General features: G+C 47.4%; 1 pseudogene across 1 annotated transcript in view; it reads left to right on the top strand.

Annotated features, from left to right (window-relative positions):
* The window catches only part of LOC309370626 (cytochrome P450 2D28-like), a 293,948-nt pseudogene that overhangs the window by 148,460 nt on the left and 124,879 nt on the right, over positions 1–20,609 (top strand). The gene's annotated exons all lie outside the window — the stretch shown is intronic.

Here is a 20,609-nt window from a genome sequence, read left to right as displayed (position 1 = left end):
AGGCACTCCGGCCTCTGCCAATAGCTGGGTGCCGGGTTACGCGTTGGACGAACCCCTGTTGAAGGAGGAGTTCCATGCACTTTTTCCGCACAAGCCCATGCCCGAGGAGTATTTTGATGATTGGCTTTTCACGCCCACTTTGTCAGACAGCACGTTCGAGGGTTTCTCCTCGCCCGAGGGCCATACGCCCGAAACAAGCCCGACCAGGGATCCGAGACTGGGGGGGGAGGAGACAGGCCCTTGTTGGTGGGTGGATCAGCCAAGGGAGGCATGGAGTCAGAGATGGATGGTAGGTCCTTGGCAGGCAGCGCCAGGAGAAACAGTGATGGAGGAAGAGACTGTGATGTCTTTGGGTGGGGAACCCGAGTTCGAACACACATATACGGAGCTGCCAGAGGAGACCGTTGAAGTGGACAACCTGTATCCTGAACCAACCCCGGAAGAACCACGTTTTCCTCAACCTGCACCCGGCGAGCGGGAGGGGGGAAGGGGGGGCTTCGAGGGGGGGATGGATGTCAGGGTTTCTGGGAGAGAGGAGGAGATGACAGAGGAGACGGAGAGCGAGTGGGAGGAGGGGCAGAAGGATGAGGAAGAAGATGACGGAATTCTAAGGGAATCCACGAGTCTGAGCAGCGAGTCAGAGGATTCTCAAAAGGGGGTTACCTTAATCAAGCAAAGGGGAGGAGAAGGGAGAAGCGGAGAGGAGCCCAGTGGAAGACAGACGCAGCAAGAGGCGTCTCAGCCGGAACGGAGTAAAGGGGGTGGAGTCGTCAGCCTCTCGGAGGGAGCAGGATTAGGAGAGAACAGAGAGAGGGGGTTGGAGCAAGGTGTTCAGCCGGAAAGGGTGGAGAGCAGAACAAGGGGTGGTGTAGCGGTCGAAAGAAAGGTCAGCAGCAACGTACGCGCGCCAAGTTCAAACGTAGAGGCGCGCGGAAGTGGAGAGAGCTCAGGGGAGGAGCCCGGCCCTAAAGCCAGAAAGAGGGGGGAAGAGGCGGCAGAGGATTCAGCTTCAGGCGAGTCACGGAGAGAGGGAACCCAGGGGGGCAGGAAGACCCTGCGGAAAAGAAAGGAGAGGAAGAGGTGGTCTAGAGCCAGGCTATTAAGTTGGTGCGGAAGAGGGGAGGAGTCAGAGGGGACTTCAGCGGTCTAACGTGACAGACGTACGGCCACAATGCTGAACTGTATGAGAAGCAGAAATCTTCAATAAACTTTTCCTGTAAATAAACTGCAACGGAGTAAGGTCTCTTGTGAGCTGGGACCCATCCTGGGTGGCCGTGACAAATAATAATAATTTTTTTTTAATTTGTACCCTGCCCATCTGGCTGGGTTTCCCCAGCCACCCTGGGCAGCTTCCACAAAGACCAAAAATACACTAAGATGTCACACATTAAAAACTTCCCTAAACAGGACTGCCTTAAGATGTCTTCTGAATGTCAGGTAATTGTTTATCTCTTCGACATCTGATGGGAGGGTGTTCCACAGGGCGGGTGCCACTACCCAGAAGGCCCTCTGCCTGCTTCCCTGTAACTTTGCTTCTCACAATGAGGGAACCGCCAGAATGCCCTCGGCGCTGGACATCATAATTTCAAAAAGGTTTCTACACGCTTCTGCTGATGAGGAATAGACTGTACACAAGCACACTTGGCTTTTCCTAAGAGTCTGGGTAAAAGTTGGATCCAATACATATAGATCATAAAGAGGAAGCAGGAAAGACTATCACTCTTTCAAATTCCTCCTCTAGCTCTATGCACTATTCAAGGGAGAAAAGAGGTAATCCCTCTATTTGCACAAGAGAGGATTTTGGTGTGATCCAGCGGGGCTTTTCTCATATTCATTTTTTATTTTATGAATATTTGGTAAAAAATTCTTTCCCAAATATTTGTGTCACAAAATTGGTCGTAAGATAGCTGGGATTCTAATTACAATTCATCAAACACCCTCTCATTTGTGTGACCCATATAAGAATGATTATAGTGTTCAATTGTATTACATGACTTGCAATCACATTCCAAGGCTATTTGCACATGGTATCACACTCCTTGTTGCTTAATTGTTTTTAATAACTGAGCACATATAAGCAGAGAGTACTGCTGATATCTCTGAGGATTTAGTTTCAAACGGCTCCCACAAAACCACCCTGCCACCGCTTCCAAGCATCTGGTCAGTGTGTCTGGGGCCGAGTCGGTGTGGCCATCCACCAGCAGATAGCACTGTCATCAGCATATTGGTGACAACGCAGCCCAAAGCTCTGGACAATCTGGGCAAGGGGGCGCATAAAGATGTTAAAAAGCTTCGGGGAGAGGATTGCGCCCTGTGGCACTCCACACACCAAGGAGTGGCATGAGAACATCTCCTTCCCTGGCACCACCCTCTGTCCCTGACCAGAGATAAAAGAGCACAGCCATTTACGGGCTATGCTCTGTATCCCCACGTTGGTGAGGTGGTGGTCCAGAAGATCATGATCAACCATGTTGAAGGCTGCTGACAAATCTAAGAGAATCAGTGGTCCTGACCCGCCTCGATCCAGTTGTCTACGGACATCATCTGTTAGGGTGACCAGAGCTGTCTCGGTCCCGAAACCAGGACGGATCCCGGACTGAAATAGATCTAAAGCTGATGTTTCCTCCAGAAACCTACGAAGCTGTTCAGCAACCGCTCTCTCAATTACCTTACTCAGATATGGAAGACTTGAAACTGGGTAGTAATTGGATAAATCTAAAGGATTTAGTGAAGTTTTCTTTAAGAGCAGACACACCACTGCTTCCTTCAGCTCCCCTGGGAATGTCCCCATGCCAAGGGACAAATTGAAAATTTCAACCAGGGGGATCCGTGCAACATCTGGGCACACTCTAATCAGCCAAGACAGGCATGGATCAAGGAGGCAAGTGGTGGGACTACCAGCTCAGAGGAATCTATCCACATCAGCAGGGAGTACGCAATCGAAATGATCCAACACTGGACCCGAAGTCTGTCGAGGGGCCTCCAGTTCTGTCACTGTATCTAAATTGGCAGGGAGGTCATGGCGGAGCAACAGGACTTTCTCTGCAAAAAAGTTCGCAAACGCCTCACAGCTGTGAGTCAAATTTATGCTTAAATTTGGTTGTCCTTCTAAGGACGTTATTGACCTAATTATTCTAAAAAGTTGTGCCGGGCGAGAGCTAGCGGATGCAATGGAAGCTGCAAAGTAAGATTTCATAAGCATCCTATAAGATGTTCTTGAAGGCCCATCATGAGTCTGTCGCCATACTCGCTCTAGCCGTCTGAGATCCCGCTCCATTTTCCGGAGCTCCTAGGTAAACCAAGGGGCCCGGTTTCAGCAGGGTTGCAGAGGGCGCTTGGGCGCGATCTTATTGATGGACGCCAAGAACTGGTTATTCCAGTCCTCGACAAGGTCATGTAATGAGTCATCAGGAGGAGCAGAGTCCTGCAAGAACTGACGGAATCTATTAGAACCCATCAGCCTTCGTGGGCGAGCCCAAATAGGCTCGCCACCTGAGCAGGGGAGGAGTGGGAAGTCAATCTTGGCTTTCAGAGTGCAGTGATCAGATCATGTCACTTCCACAGGGGGGAGTATGATCACATCTATGCCAGCACCCAAGATCAAATCTAGCGTGTGGCCTGTTTGATGAGTGGGGCCCAAAACAAACTGGGAGAGCCCTAGTGTTGCCATGGAAGTCATTAGGTCCAGAGCCTGTGAGGAGGGGGCATCATTGGCATGGACGTTGAAGTCTCCCAAAACCAACAGGCTTGGGAATTCCAAGGCCTAGCCTGCCACCACCTCCAGCAGGTCTGACAGGGTGGCTGCCGGTGTGCTGGGTTTTCAGTACACCAGCCAGACAGCCAAGCTCTCCTTGGTGCCCCACACAAGACCAACACATTGTGGAGTTTGGAACTAACAGGGTTAAAACTCCGTGGTGTCCTGTATCTGGGAGGAGCTTGACGCAGGGAAGTGCGTCACAGTGTGTGTCTGCGTTCAGATCTGCTTTCGCTTCTGGCTGACACGCAGCACAGCAGCAGAAGCTGCGACAGTGGTTTTGGGAAGCACAGAGAAAAATGGCTGAAGTTTCCGATGGTTTCCGATGGTTTTACTGCTTTGTAAATAAACGCTACTAGAGATAAGAACGAACTGTCTCTGGACGTGATTTATCCCTTTTCTCACACGGATGCAGGACCGCTGCTGCTACTCTGCTCTCCTGCCAGGTCAGCTTTCCCAGCAAAAGTCCGCGCAGGGAAGAGTGACTGGATGTAGGATTTATATTTACCCGAAGACACATTCAATGCCAGAGATCGCCAGTGCTGGCAGACCTCTGAAAGAGCAATCCTCATCACTGATTATGTGAGGTGGGGCTCACTTGCCCCCTTCCTCATATTTTATTCAAGTTGCACCTCTGATGGATTGCAACTAGCAAGTGCTTTGTGGAATTAGCAATTGTACTGCACTGTGGTTCGATTCAACTGCAGGTAGAAGTTTGTTGCCTGTTGCAATTGTAATGCATTTACTATCCTGGCCCTCAGTGCTGGATGAAGAGCTTGAACTCAAAGTTCTTTCTGCTGAAGGCTTTGATGCCTACATCAGTCTGAATCCTGGTAAAATGGGGGCATGGTGGTTGGAGTCTAGTCAATTGTTCAGTTTATTGCTATGAAAGGGGTTCAACTCCCCCTGAGAGAACAGGTTCATAGACTAGAGGTGCTCCTGGATCCATCTTAGCTGCTAGAGGCCCAGGTGACCTTAGTGCCTTCTGCCAGCTTCAGCTAGCAAGGCAGCTTTGACTAATAAGACAGCTAAAGTAGTTTCTGGATCAGGATAGCTTAACTACTGTCATCCATGTGCTGGTTACCTCCAGGCTGATTATAGCAATGTGCTGCATTTGGGGCTGCCCTTGAAACAGTGTCTGGCAAAAAATGCAGTGGCTTGACTGCTCATGGGGGCAGGACATAGCCAGCATGTTATGCCACTGGGTGACAATCAGCTAAGTTCAAGGTGCTGGTTGAACAAACAGCCTATACAACTTGAGATCAATATATCCCCTTCCAATAAGCTTTTCAGTTTAGATCTTTCTTAGTTTTGCTTCTTTTCAGCCCTCGGTTCCTCTGGGAGGATGAGTGGAATGTAAATGTAATCATAAATACAGTCAAACCTCAGATCTCAAATGCCTCCATTTTGGAATGTTTTGGCTCCCAAATGCTAAAAAACCCAGAAGTAAATGCTCTGTTTTCTTAATGTTTTCTGGAAGCGAATGTCCAACGCAGCCTCCAATTTAGTGCAGGAAGCACCTGCAACCAAACGGAAGCCGTGCCTCAGTTGAACAGTTTATGTTTGACAACCAAGATTTGAAATAATAATAATAATAATAATAATACCATCCCCCTTCATGGATCACTGCCTTGCCATGGTGAAGGGGCTTGAATAACTCAGAGAAGCTATGAGCTACGCCGTGCAGGGCCACCCAAGATGGACAGATTATAGTGGAGAGTTTTGACCAAATGTAACCTACCTGGAGCAGGAACCAGTAAGCCACTCCAGTATCCCCGCCAAGAAAACTCCATGGGCAAAGACAACAGGCACATAAAAGTTATGACGCTGGAAGATGAGCCCCTCAGGTCAGAAGGCGTACAACATGCTACTGAGGAAGAGTGGAGGACAAGTCGAAAGGTCGCTCAGTTACGGATATGCCTGGAAGCAAAAGGAAAGTCCAATGCTTAAAAAAAATTGCATAGGGATCTGGAATGTAAGAAACAAGAACCTGGGTAAGTTGGATGTGGTCAAAAATGAGATGGCAAGAATAAATATTGACATCCTGGGCATCAGTGAACTAAAATGGACGAGAATGGGCAAATTCTGGAGGGGCTGGGGAGCTGGGGGCACTGTCATACAGTGGTTCCGCTCCTTCCTCCTGGGCCGTGTTCAGAAAGTGGGGGGGGGATGAGTGTTCAGACTCCTGGGCTCTCACTTGTGGGGTGCCTTAGGGTTCTGTCCTCTCCCCCATGCTTTTCAACATTTACATGCAGCCACTGGGAGAGATCATCAGGATGTTTGGGCTGGGTGTTTCCCCTAAGGCCTATCTTTTAGCTTTAAAGGAAGAAAGATAAAAATAAGATCAGTAGAGGATAAAGAAAAATTTCTGAAAGACTACAGAGAAGACCTGCAGAAAGGACTGGGAGAAGAGCCAGGAGTATTGGACAGAAAATCACTGGACAGAGGATTAGAACAAAAAGCACAGGACAGAGGATCACCAAAAAGAGGAATACTAGACATAGCAAGATTATCCTTTGGATTGGACTGTCCAGAGAAAGTAACATTAATACCACCGACAGAACAAGAGCAAGCACTTGGCGCGGTTGGAGGAAAATCAGAGTAATTACATCATGGCACTTCAACTACTAAGCTGGAATGTTAATGGACTCAACTCCCCCCAAAAAAGGGGAAGAGTCTTTCATTTATTAAAAAAGGAACAACTGGACTCGATTTGGCTACAGGAAACACATGTGATAAGGCTCCATAGGAAAGTATTGAGCAATAAAAGATTGGGTCAAGAATTTATTTCATCAGACAAAGTTAAAAAAAGAGGAGTGGTAATTTATGCAAAGGAGAGCCTATCACCGAAATTTATATTTAAAGATGACCAAGGAAGATTTGTGGCAATTGAGATTCAAATACAAGGAGAGAAATTCCTGATAGTAGGCGTTTATGCACCAAATGAGGGAAAATCAGTTACATGAGACTTTGATGGACTATATGGATTACAATATGATCTTGATGGGAGATTTGAATGGAGTGGTGTCTACAAAAATGGACAAGGCACAGAGACAGGTAGTTACCAAGGATGGCAGACTACCAAAAACTTTTTTTGATATGACTGACAATATGGACTTAGTTGACATTTGGAGAGTAAAGAACCCCTTGGGCAGAGAAGGAACCTTCTTCTCTGAAGTCAAAATGACATGGACAAGAATTGACCAAATTTGGGTAACTAGAGGACTGGCTCCGAAGACAAGAAAAAGTGGAAATTTGCCCTAAAACTTTCTCCGACCATAATGCTGTGAAGATGGAGATGAAACTAACAGCAATTGGCTCCTTTAGATGGAGGATGAATGACACTTTGTTTAGAAATGAAGAAGTGACCAAGAAGGTGCAGAAAACCTTGAGAGATTATGTCAGGGTTTCTGGGAGAGAGGAGGAGATGACAGAGGAGACGGAGAGCGAGTGGGAGGAGGGGCAGAAGGATGAGGAAGAAGATGACGGAATTCTGAGGGAATCCACGAGTCTGAGCAGCGAGTCAGAGGATTCTCAAAAGGGGGTTACCTTAATCAAGCAAAGGGGAGGAGAAGGGAGAAGCGGAGAGGAGCCCAGTGGAAGACAGAGGAAGCAAGAGACGTCTCAGCCGGAACGGAGTAAAGGGGGTGGAGTCGTCAGCCTCTCGGAGGGAGCAGGATTAGGAGAGAACAGAGAGAGGGGGTTGGAGCAGGGTGTTCAGCCGGAAAGGGTGGAGAGCAGAACAGGGGGTGGTGTAGCGGTCGAAAGAAAGGTCAGCAGCAACGTACGCGCGCCAAGTTCAAACGTAGAGGCGCGCGGAAGTGGAGAGAGCTCAGGGGAGGAGCCCGGCCCTAAAGCCAGAAAGAGGGGGGAAGAGGCGGCAGAGGATTCAGCCTCAGGCGAGTCACGGAGAGAGGGAACCCAGGGGGGCAGGAAGACCCTGCGGAAAAGAAAGGAGAGGAAGAGGTGGTCTAGAGCCAGGCTATTAAGTTGGTGCGGAAGAGGGGAGGAGTCAGAGGGGACTTCAGCGGTCTAACGTGGCAGACGTACGGCCACAATGCTGAACTGTATGAGAAGCAGAAATCTTCAATAAACTTTTCCTGTAAATAAGCTGCAACGGAGTGAGGTCTCTTGTGAGCTGGGACCCGTCCTGGGTGGCCGTGACAGTAAGTCCCCTCTCTGAAAGCAAAAATTTTTTTTTGCGAAGCTCACGAACGGGAGCAGCCATGAGCGCTGAGGAGCAGCTGGTTGCATTGCAGAATCAGGTTACCGCTCTCACATCGGCAGTCATTGCTTCGCAGAAGAAGAATGATGACTTGGAGAAGACGTGCCAGGATTTGCAGGCAAGGTGGGAGCGCGCGGACAAGGCGGGGGCCCCAGGATCCAGAGCGGAGGGCATTGCGCTTGGACGGAGGGGGGGTGCCCTAGTTCCGCATTTTAATGGCAACTTGCAAGACTATCCCAATTTCAGGGCGGACGTTGTATATGCACTGCACTTACTCCGTCACGATTTTAAAGATGAGGAGGAGAGAGTGGGGTTCATTGTTTCGCACCTGCATGGGGAGGCCAGGGCTTGGCTACGCAATTTGTGGCGCGAAGATGGACCGGCCCGTCGCGATTCAACTGCGTTCATCAAAGCGATGGATTCTTGTTTTCAATCCTCTGTGGATGTGGACATTGCGCGCCGTCAAATGCACGGGCTGAGGCAGGGGAAAGCGACTGTGCGCCAATACCACTCTAAATTTTTTGCATTGCTCACCGCCTTAGATTGGCCAAAGGACAGTAAACCGGTCAGAGATCTTTTTTGGGAGGGATTGAGCCCCCCCATCAAGGATGAGATCGCTAGGGGGGACAGACCCCAGACCCTAGAAGACGTGGTGCAACGGGCTTTAGCTATTGGAATTCGACATGAGGGGCGTCCGTGGCACGAGGAGGACGGGCCCCAAGCGCGTGCGCAAGCAAGGACTCTCCCTTTTGTGCACAGGGACTTCAGCCGTGCGCACCCCTCGCCAATGGGGAAGGACAGCGAGGAGCCAATGGAGATTGGTGGTGCTAGGGCTCAGAAGCCATCCCAGAGCCCTGTCCCTGGTGCAGCCAAAGCGAAGCCTCCTAGAGGAACCAGGAAGTGTTACATCTGTGACAGTGCGCACCATATGGCGAAAGAGTGCCCCCAGAGGCTCCAGAAGCACACTGCAGCGCTGGCAACTGTAACAGCAGAGGTGCAACCAGGGGAGCAGCTTCAGGGAAACGACAGTGCCTGGCTGGAAGCAGAGCTACTGGGGCTCAGCCAGGCGGATCTGTAGACAAGCCCCCAGCATCACTGCAGAGCGTGGACCCTTTGCCTCCCAAACCGGCAGTTCTGCTCACAGCAACACTCCAGTTGCCTGATGGGAGACTCCTCGAGGTTCCAATAACGATCGATTCGGGAAGCAACGCCGACTTCATGGGACTGCAGTTCGTTAAGCAGCACAACATGGCGCTCCTGCCTGCAACGACGCCTCTGAACGTGGTCACGGTGGACGGCAGGAAGTTGCTGGGGGGGCAAGTGGTGCAGCAAACCCCTCCCATGATGATGCAGATTGGCAACCATCGAGAGCTTATTAGTTTCAATGTCACCCACTTATCGGACACACCCATCGTGTTAGGCATGAGTTGGCTGGAGAGGCACAGTCCCGCGGTTGCGTGGTACCAGAGGCAGATCAACTTTTGTTCATCGTATTGTGCTCAGCATTGCTTTCAGACCGATCAGGGAGGAGAAGCTGAGCAGCCGTTGCATCTGGGTATGGTGCAAACAGTGCCTCACAAGTACCAGGAATTCTTGGAGGTTTTCTGTGAGGAGGAAGCAGCTCCAATCGCAGCAAAGCACATTTTCGCACCGCAGGCGTGGACGTGCGCTACCATCGCAGTCGACCTGGACGCGGTGCGACGCGCGTTGCAAAGGGATCAGTTTGCACAGTCTAAGATGGAGGAGCTACGCGGAGGGTCGCGACGCAACGATGAGTTTCAATTGCATGATGGACTTTTGACTCGTAAGGGTGCCCTTTACGTGCCCACCGACGATCTTCGAGCCAAGGTGCTGCAACAGTTGCATGACGCCCCTAGTGCAGGCCATTTCGGCAAAGAGAAGACGATGGAGTTGGTGGCTAGAGACTTTTGGTGGCCCCAGATGAGAGGAGAGGTGGCGGACTACGTCGCCAGGTGTGATATCTGCCAGAGGTCCAAACCAGTGCACCAGAAGCAAGCGGGATTGCTAGAACCGCTGGAGACACCGCAGCAACCGTGGGAGAGGGTAGCGTTGGACTTTGTTACAGACCTGCCCAGCTCCAGAGGTAAGACGGCGGTGTTAGTGGTGGTGGACTTGTTCACCAAGATGGCGCACTTCATCCCTTGTGCCAAGGTGGCGACGGCAGAACAGACCGCAAAGCTCTTCATCGATCACGTCTTCAGAGTGCATGGACTTCCGCAGTCCGTCTTGTCCGACAGGGGGCGCCAGTTTGTTTCCACTTTCTGGCGAAAGCTTCTGGGCATCTTGCACGTCAAAATCAACCTGACATCGGCGAGGCATCCACAAACCAACGGTCAAGCGGAGAGGGTCAACGCGATCATGCAGCAGTACCTGCGGTGCTACGCCAACCAGCGACCTGCGGCGTGGGTGGACTATCTGCCGATGGCTGAATTCGCCTACAACAACACGAAACACGCATCCACCGGGGTGACGCCTTTCTTCGCGAACAATGGCCGTCATCCCAGAACCTTCCCGAGATTTGCGGCACCAGGAGGGGGGGGGCCTCAAGATGCCGACCAGTTTGCAGCGGAGTTGCAAGAGGTGCACGAGGAGCTGCGGAGACATTTGGAGCTGGCAAAACAGGCGTATAAGGTGCAGGCCGATAAGCACAGGAGGGCGGGAGAGGACATCCAGGTTGGGGACTGGGTGTGGTTAGCAGCCCACGCGATGCCGGCCAGGTCATTGGCCAAGAAGAAGTTAGGACACAGGCAGCTAGGGCCATATCAAGTTGAGGCTAAGATCAATCCGGTGGCTTTTCGTCTAGCCCTTCCGGAAGGTTCCAGGGTGCACCCGGTCTTTCATAGGTCGGTGCTCACTCCCTACAAAACCCCACACAGGTTTCAAGAGTCAGGAGCACCCCCAGAGCCACGTAGGAGGGCGCCTGAGAGGGGGGAATCGCCAAGACCAGAACCTCTTAACGAGGTCACAGAGATACTGGACTCGAGATGGGGGGAGGAGGGAGTTGAATATTTTCTCGCCAGGGAGGGCACACCAGCCGCTGCTAATAGTTGGGTGCCAGGCTACGAGTTAGACGAACCCCTTTTGAAAGAAGAGTTCCATGCACTTTTCCCACATAGACCCATGCCAGCTGAGTACTTTGATGACTGGCTTTTCACACCCACATTGTCAGATAGCACGTTCAGGGGTTTCTCTTCCCCCGAGGAAAGAACACCAGAATCAAGCCCGCCCAGGGGATCGTGCTCGGGGGTGGACACGGAAACCCCTTATTGGTGGGAGGAGCAGCCAGAGGAGGAATGGCGTAAGAGGTGGCTGATAGGTCCTTGGCGGGCAGCACCGGAGGAAGTAGCGATGGAAGCAGAGACTGAGAAGCATTTGGGGGAAGAACCCGACTTCGAATACACATACACAGAACTGCCAGCAGAGAACATTGACGTAGACGACCTGTATCCTGAGCCTACCCCCGAAGAGCCGCAGTTTCCACAACCGGTCCCCGGCGAGCGGGAGGGGGGAAGGGGGGGCTTCGAGGGGGGGATGGATGTCAGGGTTTCTGGGAGAGAGGAGGAGATGACAGAGGAGACGGAGAGCGAGTGGGAGGAGGGGCAGAAGGATGAGGAAGAAGATGACGGAATTCTGAGGGAATCCACGAGTCTGAGCAGCGAGTCAGAGGATTCTCAAAAGGGGGTTACCTTAATCAAGCAAAGGGGAGGAGAAGGGAGAAGCGGAGAGGAGCCCAGTGGAAGACAGAGGAAGCAAGAGACGTCTCAGCCGGAACGGAGTAAAGGGGGTGGAGTCGTCAGCCTCTCGGAGGGAGCAGGATTAGGAGAGAACAGAGAGAGGGGGTTGGAGCAGGGTGTTCAGCCGGAAAGGGTGGAGAGCAGAACAGGGGGTGGTGTAGCGGTCGAAAGAAAGGTCAGCAGCAACGTACGCGCGCCAAGTTCAAACGTAGAGGCGCGCGGAAGTGGAGAGAGCTCAGGGGAGGAGCCCGGCCCTAAAGCCAGAAAGAGGGGGGAAGAGGCGGCAGAGGATTCAGCCTCAGGCGAGTCACGGAGAGAGGGAACCCAGGGGGGCAGGAAGACCCTGCGGAAAAGAAAGGAGAGGAAGAGGTGGTCTAGAGCCAGGCTATTAAGTTGGTGCGGAAGAGGGGAGGAGTCAGAGGGGACTTCAGCGGTCTAACGTGGCAGACGTACGGCCACAATGCTGAACTGTATGAGAAGCAGAAATCTTCAATAAACTTTTCCTGTAAATAAGCTGCAACGGAGTGAGGTCTCTTGTGAGCTGGGACCCGTCCTGGGTGGCCGTGACAGATTATTTTGAGATAAATATAAATACTACCGTTGAAAAAAGAGTAATCTGGGACGCAAGCAAAGCAGTTATGAGAGGGTTTTTGATACAACAGAATGCAATAAAGAAGAGAGCTCAAAATGAGAAAAAAGATAAAATTTTGGAGCAAATAAAGAAAGGTGAGAAGAAACTGAGAGCAAAACCAAAGTCGCAGGAGATTTTGAGAGAAATAAAGTTACATCAAGTACAGTATATGAAAATGATGAATCAGGAAATAGAATGGAAAATTAAACAGATGAGACAGAAAACATTTGAGTCGGCAAACAAATGTCAGAAATTGCTGGCGTGGCAAATGAAAAAAAGACAAAAACTCAATACTGTTACAAATTTGGAAGGAAAGAATATACAGAATCCAGTGGAGATTAGAAAGTGCTTCCAGAGGTACTTTAAACAACTATATACACAAGGGACACAGAAAGAAATTGACATTGATCAATTTTTGGAAACAAATGGATTGCAAAAAATCTCTCAAGGAAACAAGCTAATGTTGAATTATAAAATAACCGAGTAGGAGGTAGAAGGTGCCATTCAGAACATGCAATTGGGCAAATCTCCAGGGCCAGATGGTTTAACTTCAAGATATTATAGATCCCTGAAGGAATGGTTAATACAACCATTAAAGGAAGTTTGTAATGAAATTTTGGAAGGGAAAAAAGCACCAGAGTCGTGGAAGGAAGCCTATATTACACTTATACCGAAAACAGAGTCTGAGAAGACACAGCTTAAGAATTACCGCCCCATATCTCTGCTCAATGTGGATTACAAAATCTTTGCAGATATTTTAGCTAAAAGATTTTTAAAAAGTACTAGTAGAAGAGATACCGTATTTTTCCCTCTATAACACGCAGATTTTTTCTCCTAAAAAGGAAGGGGAAATGTCTGTGCCTGTTATTGAGCGAATGTGTGGTCCCTGGAGCCAAATGGCGCGAGGGGAGGCAAAAAAAATCAGGCAAAAATCAAATTGCGCGTCTCGGAGAAGGGAAACCTGAAAAGAGGAAGCGGCTGCTTTCCTGCATTCTGCCTCAGGGTCTTACTGCCCACCCACCTCTGTTTCCTTGCTGTGTTTGCTCAAACGGAACAAAGAGCAGGGAAAGCCCCTCCCCTCCAGGCAAGCAGAGGGGAAAGCAGAGTGTCGTCTCTGTGCTCCGGTGCTGCTGAAAACATGCAGGAGGGAGAGAGAGAGAGAGAGAGAGAGAGAGAGAGAGAGCTGGCTGGCTTGGGTGGGTAGGTGAGGGAAAACTTTTGCCTTCCTTTCCTCCCTCCTGTTATACCCCTCTCCTGCATTCTTAGCCAGCTGCTTCTCTGCACACCCCTCTCCTGCTCCTTGTCCGTTCTGTGTTTTTCCTTCTCTCCCCACTTAAAATGTGGTTAAAAAGCATGGATCCACATGGATCCTCAGGATCTTTGCATTGGGTCAACCCAAATTCACCATCAGATCACATAGCATGTCCATGGCTACAGCCTGCCCCCCAAAAATCACGCACCCACTGTTGCCCGGGGCTGCAATGGTGCAAAAATGTGGTTTAAAAGCATGGATCCACATGGATCCTCAGGATCTTTGCATTGGATCACCCCAAATTCACCATCAGATCACATAGCATGTCCATGGCTACAGCCTGCCCCCCAAAAATCACGCACCCACTGTTGCCTGGGGCTGCAATGGTGCAAAAACGTGGTTACAAAGCATGGATCCACAGGGATTCTCAGGATTTTTGCATTGGGTCACCCCAAATTCATCATCAGATCACATGTCTGTGCCCACAGCATGAAGCAAAAAAATGACACATCCACTGTTTCATTCAGAATGTTTTTTCCCTTGTTTTCCTCCTCTAAAAACGATGTGCGTGTTATGGTCAGGTGCGTGTTATAGAGCAAAAAATATGGTACATAAAGATCAAGCAGGCTTTCTCCCGGGCAAACACTTGTCTGATAATACGAGAAACATAATTAATATTTTAGAAAAACTACAAGTGAATATTAATACCAAAGCAGTTTTGATTTTTGTAGATGCGGAGAAAGCTTTTGACAATATTTCTTGGAGCTTCGTGAAGAAGAACCTACAGGGGAAGGGTTGGTCAAGGTTTTGGAAATGTTATAGGTACAATATATTCAGAACAAAAGGCTAAATTAATTGTCAATAATGTAGTGACGGAGGAATTTAAGATAGAGAAAGGAACATGACAAGGTTGCCCAATTTCCCCACTACTTTTTATATCGGTCCTGGAGGTTCTTTTAAATATGATTAGAAGGGACCAATTGGTTAAAGGAATACAAGTCGGAGCTAAACAGTACAAATTGAAAGCATTTGCTGATGATCTAATATTGACATTACAGGAACCAGAATCTAGTACTAAAAGAGTATTGGATCTGATTCAAGAATTTGGTCAGGTTGTGGTATTTAAGTTGAACAAGTTAAAAACTAAGGTTTTAGAGAAAAATCTAACAGAGATTGAGAGAGAGAGGTTTCAGAAGGAGACCGGATTAACATTGGTTAAGAAAGTGAAATACCTGGGGGTTAATATGACTTCCAAGAATGTGAATTTATTCAAAGATAACTATGAAAAATGTTGGATGGAAGTGAAAAAGGACCTAGAAATATGGTCAAATCTGAAGCTTTCATTGCTGGGCCGTATCGCTGTGATAAAAATGAATGTATTGCCAAGAATGTTGTTTCTGTTTCAAACATTGCAAATTTTGGATAAAATGGACTGTTTCAAGAAGTGGCAGAGAGATATTTCTAGATTCATCTGGCAGGGCACGAAGCCCAGAATAAAATTTAAAATACTAACAGACGCAAAAGAAAGAGGTGGATTTGCCCTGCCAGACCTTAAACTTTACTATGAATCAGCCGCATTTTGCTGGCTGAGAGAATGGCTGCTTCTTGAAAACACAGACATTTTGGACTTAGAAGGTTTCAACAATGTATTTGGGTGGCATGCATATCTGTGGTATGACAAGGTCAAAGCACATAAAGCATTTAAAAACCATATTGTCAGGAAAGCATTGTTTAATGTCTGGACAAGATATAAAGACCTACTTGAAAATAAAACCCCAAGGTGGTTGTCACCGATGGAAGCGAAGGCTCAGAACAAGCTCAGTATGGAGGCCAAATGGCCGAAATATTGGGAAATTCTGGAACAAGAGGGAGATAAATTGAAATTGCAGAGCTTTGAAAAACTAAAAGACAAAGTGCGAGATTGGCTTCATTATTATCAAATAATGGAGGCATACAATTTGGAGAAGAAAATTGGCTTCCAGGTGGAAAAATCAAAATTGGAAACAGAACTGTTAGATCCCAAAACTAAGATCCTGTCAAGAATGTATAACTTGCTGTTGAAATGGAACACTCAGGATGAAATGGTGAAATCTGCTATGATTAAATGGGCACAAGATGTTGGACATAACATTATGTTGGCTGACTGAAAACAGTTATGGACCACAGGTATGAAATTTATGGCATGTAATGCCTTAAGAGAGAATATTATGAAAATGATATACAGGTGGTACATGACACCAGTCAAGCTTGCAAAAAAAAAATCATTTGCCTGATAATAAATGCTGGAAATGTAAAGAGACCGAAGGTACATTCTTTCACCTTCGGTGGACGTGCCCAAGGATTAAGGCTTTCTGGGAGATGATCTATAATGAAATGAAAAAGGTATTTAAATACTGTATACCTTTCTGAAGAAACCAGAGGCCTTTCTCCTGGGCATGGTCGGCCAATTGGTGCCAAAGAGGGACAGAACCTTTTTTATGTATGCTACAGCAGCAGCAAGAATACTCATCACAAAGTATTGGAAGACACAAGATTTACCAACCAAGGAAGAATGGCAGATGAAGGTAATGGACTATATGGAACTGGCGGAAATGACTGGCAAAATCCGAGACCAGGGAGAAGAATCGGTGGAAGAAGACTGGAAGAAATTTAAAGACTATCTACAGAAACATTGTAAAATTAAGGAATGTTAGAAGGATGCTAGAATGAAGTTATGTGGTTTTAGAAGTAATGTTATAAAGGAGTATGTAAACATGGGTTGTCAACAGGTGAGAATGTAAAGGTACAATATATTAAGATAAATGACTAAGATAAAAACAAAGATGGAAAAGATTTGCTGAATTAACTAATTGAACTAGAATACAAAAAAGGGAGGTGTGAGGAGGTCAAGGAAACAAGTAAATGAAAGATAAGTTATGGAAAAATTGATTTGTTTTTAAATGTTTTTTGTAAATTTTTGTTTTATTATCTTTTTCTTACTTTTGTAACTTTTTGAAATTTTAATAAATATTCCTTTTTTAAAAAAAAATGAAGGCAGCCCTGTTCAGGGAAGTTTTTAATATGTGACATTTTAGTGTATTTTTCATCTTTGTTGGAAGCCGCCCAGAGTGGCTGAGGAAACCCAACCAGATGGGCGGGGTACAAATAAATATTATTATTATTATTATTATTATTATTATTATTATTATTATTATTATTACTACTACATGTATGCTTGTTAATAAAATATCTCTTCTAAATCAGTACATTGAACCCAGAACTTCATGCTGAGGACAAGACATGGTATCAGGAGTGAAATACATTGTTTGGAGGCACTATGGAATATTTGAAGGCTTCACATCCTTTATCACAGCTAAGAATGACCGCTTCCCGCTTAAAACGGGGGGCACCCTTTGCATGGACGCGCGCAGCCCCTGGATCTGGAGCGGCTCCATCAGCATAGGCTTGGCTTTGCCTTCCCTCAGGTGGGATACCTGGAGGTCTCCGCCTACCTCAGTCAGTTGTCCAATCCCACCTGGGGGAGGCGTTGCCAAGGAGACCAGGCCAGGTAGGGGAGGGATTACCTGCCCACACAATAGAGGGAGGATCTTACCTGGGAATCCTCACTTGGCTCCAGAGCTTCTCCCACCCTACTGACCCTCAGTTAATGTCTTATTTTGCAGGTTAACTTTTCTTCACAGGTATGCGGGCGCTGCTACATTAAGGTCGCTGTTAAAGGGCCAGAAAGGAATTTCCCTGCATTGGCAGGTTTCGCCTTTCCCGTAGCAAAATGTCACAACTTTGGCGGTACCAGGCCTTGGGCGGAATCCTTTCCATCTTCCTCTTTGCGGCAGTGATACCAGGGTTCCCCATTAAAGGGGTTTCTGAAGGGAGGGTTTGACTGTACGCCGAAAGGTCATCATTGCTCTCCCCTGCGGCGGCGGCGTAACGGGGGCGGCTATCTCTGCTTGAACATATGTTCTCCAGAGCTGGCCCATCCCCCCCCACTGGATAACCCTGATGCTCCATAGGTCCCCGGCTGGGGACTGGGGAGGGAGAACGCCCAATGCCTGAGCCAAGGTCTACCCACACTTGAAATTTTATATAGTTGTGGCCAATTTAATCCCATAGCACGTTGTCTTGAGTCGTTATTCCACATGACGGGGGTGGGGACCACTCAGGATCTGGGGACTCCGCTTGTCCACGCAAATGAAAGAGGGAGAAGCTTAAAACAGACGTTCCCCTGACTTTCACTATCCTTTTTTCTTTTTCTTTTTAAAATAATTTTCAGTTGGTTTTACCAATATAAAATTATAGTAATACCACAACACACACCCACAATTAAGATTCCTCCAAATCTCTGGACTTTCCACCTTTCCCTCCATGGGTTCTGTTATTAAACCTTTTCTACTGCATCTTTATCTGTAATCCATGTTTTTTATAACTCCATTGTCTCCATAGTTCTCGTTACATTACAATCCTGCTAATGTTTTCAACTACTTACAGTAGTCTCCAAGATAAATTATACATTTTTCCAATTCCTTATTGAAGTTTTGGTCTTCTTGGTTGCTGAGCTTTGCAGTCAATTTTCCCATTTCGGCATAGTCCAACAGTTTAATTTGGCATTCTTCTCTATTAGGGACTTTATCTTCTTTCTAACTCTGGGCTAACAGCATTTGTGCAGCTGTTGTTGCATACATAAAAAAAAGTTTAAAATAACTTTTATTTAAAAAACCAGAGGCTTTTCTATAAAAATCCAGTGTAAAAACAGCTTCATGGTTTTTTTTGGAAGTAGCTAGCTTTTGGGGAGACCATTCCAAGGGAGATTGTTCCACTGTCAAACAGCTCTTGCTGTCAGAAAGTTTTTCTGTGTGTTTATTTCGGAATCTTCTTGTTAGGATATAGTTTCTGTTCCACCTTAAAAGAGTCAGGCCTGATTGTTGTGTGTCACATGCCTGTTTACTCCCAGCACTGTGCTCACTGGGAGTTTCCGTTTTGTATATAGCTTTTTTTCTTGCTGTTTCCTCGACATGGATGCAAGCAGTCATGTTTTTCCTTTGTTCTGACCGACGTTGAATAAAGCTGTAAATATGATCTTCTGGGTGAATCTTCCATTGCGGAGACTGCTGAAAAGGGTGTGCATGAGTCTTGGAATGTGTCTGAGGCTCGTGTTGCTAATTGACTCACACCGTTCCAACGGGAGACCGGGAGATTGTCCGGAGACGACGTGGAAGGCTGCCTGATGCCTCTGTCTCCTTGGCAATATTGCAACACTTCTTTCTTGTAACATGAAGCCATTGGTTTGAGTCCTACCCTGCAAAGCAGGGTTAGATCAATACACATCAAATAAGTGTTTCAGTTCAACGCGTTGTAAACTTTGTACAGGGAAGTTCCATTGTCAAAACAGCTGTGTTTGAGTTTTTTTGGAAGTAGCCAGCTTTTTGTTACACCCTAAGCTTTCTCTCCATGAGAAGCATCAAAGGGATGGAGGGAGGGGAGGGAGGTTTCTGAGCCCAGAATTGTGTTTAGAAAAGCTCACAAGATGCCCTAAGCAAGCAGTCAGAACTCCCCCCTCCCCTGAAGACATTTGAACTGTAACTATGTACAGTGGTACCTCGGGAACTTAATTCATTCTGGAGGGCCACTCTTAACCTGAAACTGTTCTTAACCTGAAGAACCACTTTAGCTAATGGGGTCTCCTGCTGCCGCCATGCTGCCAGAGCATGATCTCTGTTCTCATCCTGAAGCAAGGTTCTTAACCGTACTATTTCTGGGTTAGCGGAGGCTGTAACCTGAAGCATCTGTAACCTGAAGCGTCTGTAACCCAAGATATCACTGCATGTGCATACAGGAGGGGAAAAGCCAGAGTTCTGGAGTACTGATCCAGAAACTGAATAGTTAGAGGAGGCCAACAACCTACCTCTTGAAAGACTGAATCCTGTGACTAAAGGATTAAAAGAGCAGCGGTTACTGCTCTCCTTGTGAAAAGCACTGAGACACCACTTAGTGTGTTTTGGCATGAAGTTTTTGTCAGTATATGAGAGCAACGCAGCTTGTTTACATCAAATGATGTGACTAGTGGGAAAGAATATTCCTGGAAGTTCACAGGCTTCTCAGAGCTTTGTGAAGAGTGTAATATGAAACCTTCCTGTTGTGTATGTAAAGGAAGTTTGAGTCTCTTGCTTGAAGAAGTCTGAACTGATCGGACATGTTTTCTGTAGTGCTGTAAAGTCAGAAATAAACAAGATGTAAATAGACTTTCTGACTATCTCCTTTTCCCTTGCTGGGATGCAAGAAGGGAGGGGGTGTACATTTTCCACGCTGGAAAATGTCGCCTATCAAGATCTACCCTGGACTAGCGGGGATGCCAGCCACGAAGATCACCGGTAAACAAGCTCCAGGAACCTGCGAGGGGGGCCAGCCTCACCCAAGGGGGCCTGTTAGCCAACAGTTTTTCCACTTCCCTGTCTTCTGTTATAAGAACAAAACTGCTCCTTTTCCCTTATGAGGTACCTAAGAGCTAATATATAGAGTCCTTTTGTAGGGTCTCTGTCAGTAAGAGAAAAATAACAGAGGCAAACCAGAGAATATTGAGAAACAAAGCAGCTGGTAAGCCTGATCTTTATTAACTGTTGCAACAGGGTGCTCACAACCACAACAGGCTGACCCTATCGATATCTTAAATGAGCCTTTGAGGCAGGATTTGGGAGCAAAGAGACAATAGGGAGGTTTTTTCCCATTTCCTCCCTCCTTGCAGAGAAATATTTGAGGTCAATTTGGGAGAGACAAAATGGTTCCAGGACTTTTTTCCTGTACTGTTTCAGACATGTGGTTAATATATTTATGTATGTGTTTGCTTGGTACATTTATTTTATATCTTAGACCTTATAATTCTCATAACACTTCCAAGAGCAGCAAACGTTTGGCTTACTAACAAAAGGCTTATCAAGTGATTATCAGTGGTTCGAATCCCTGTGACGGGGTGAGCTCCCATTGCTCGGTCCCAGCTTCTG

The sequence above is a fragment of the Podarcis melisellensis genome (genome assembly GCF_964234715.1).
Source record: "Podarcis melisellensis genome assembly, chromosome: 5".
Classification (NCBI taxonomy): Eukaryota; Metazoa; Chordata; class Lepidosauria; order Squamata; family Lacertidae; genus Podarcis; species Podarcis melisellensis.
The sequence above is the reverse complement of the archived record's forward strand: the minus strand, read 5'-3'. Positions and strand labels throughout refer to the sequence as shown.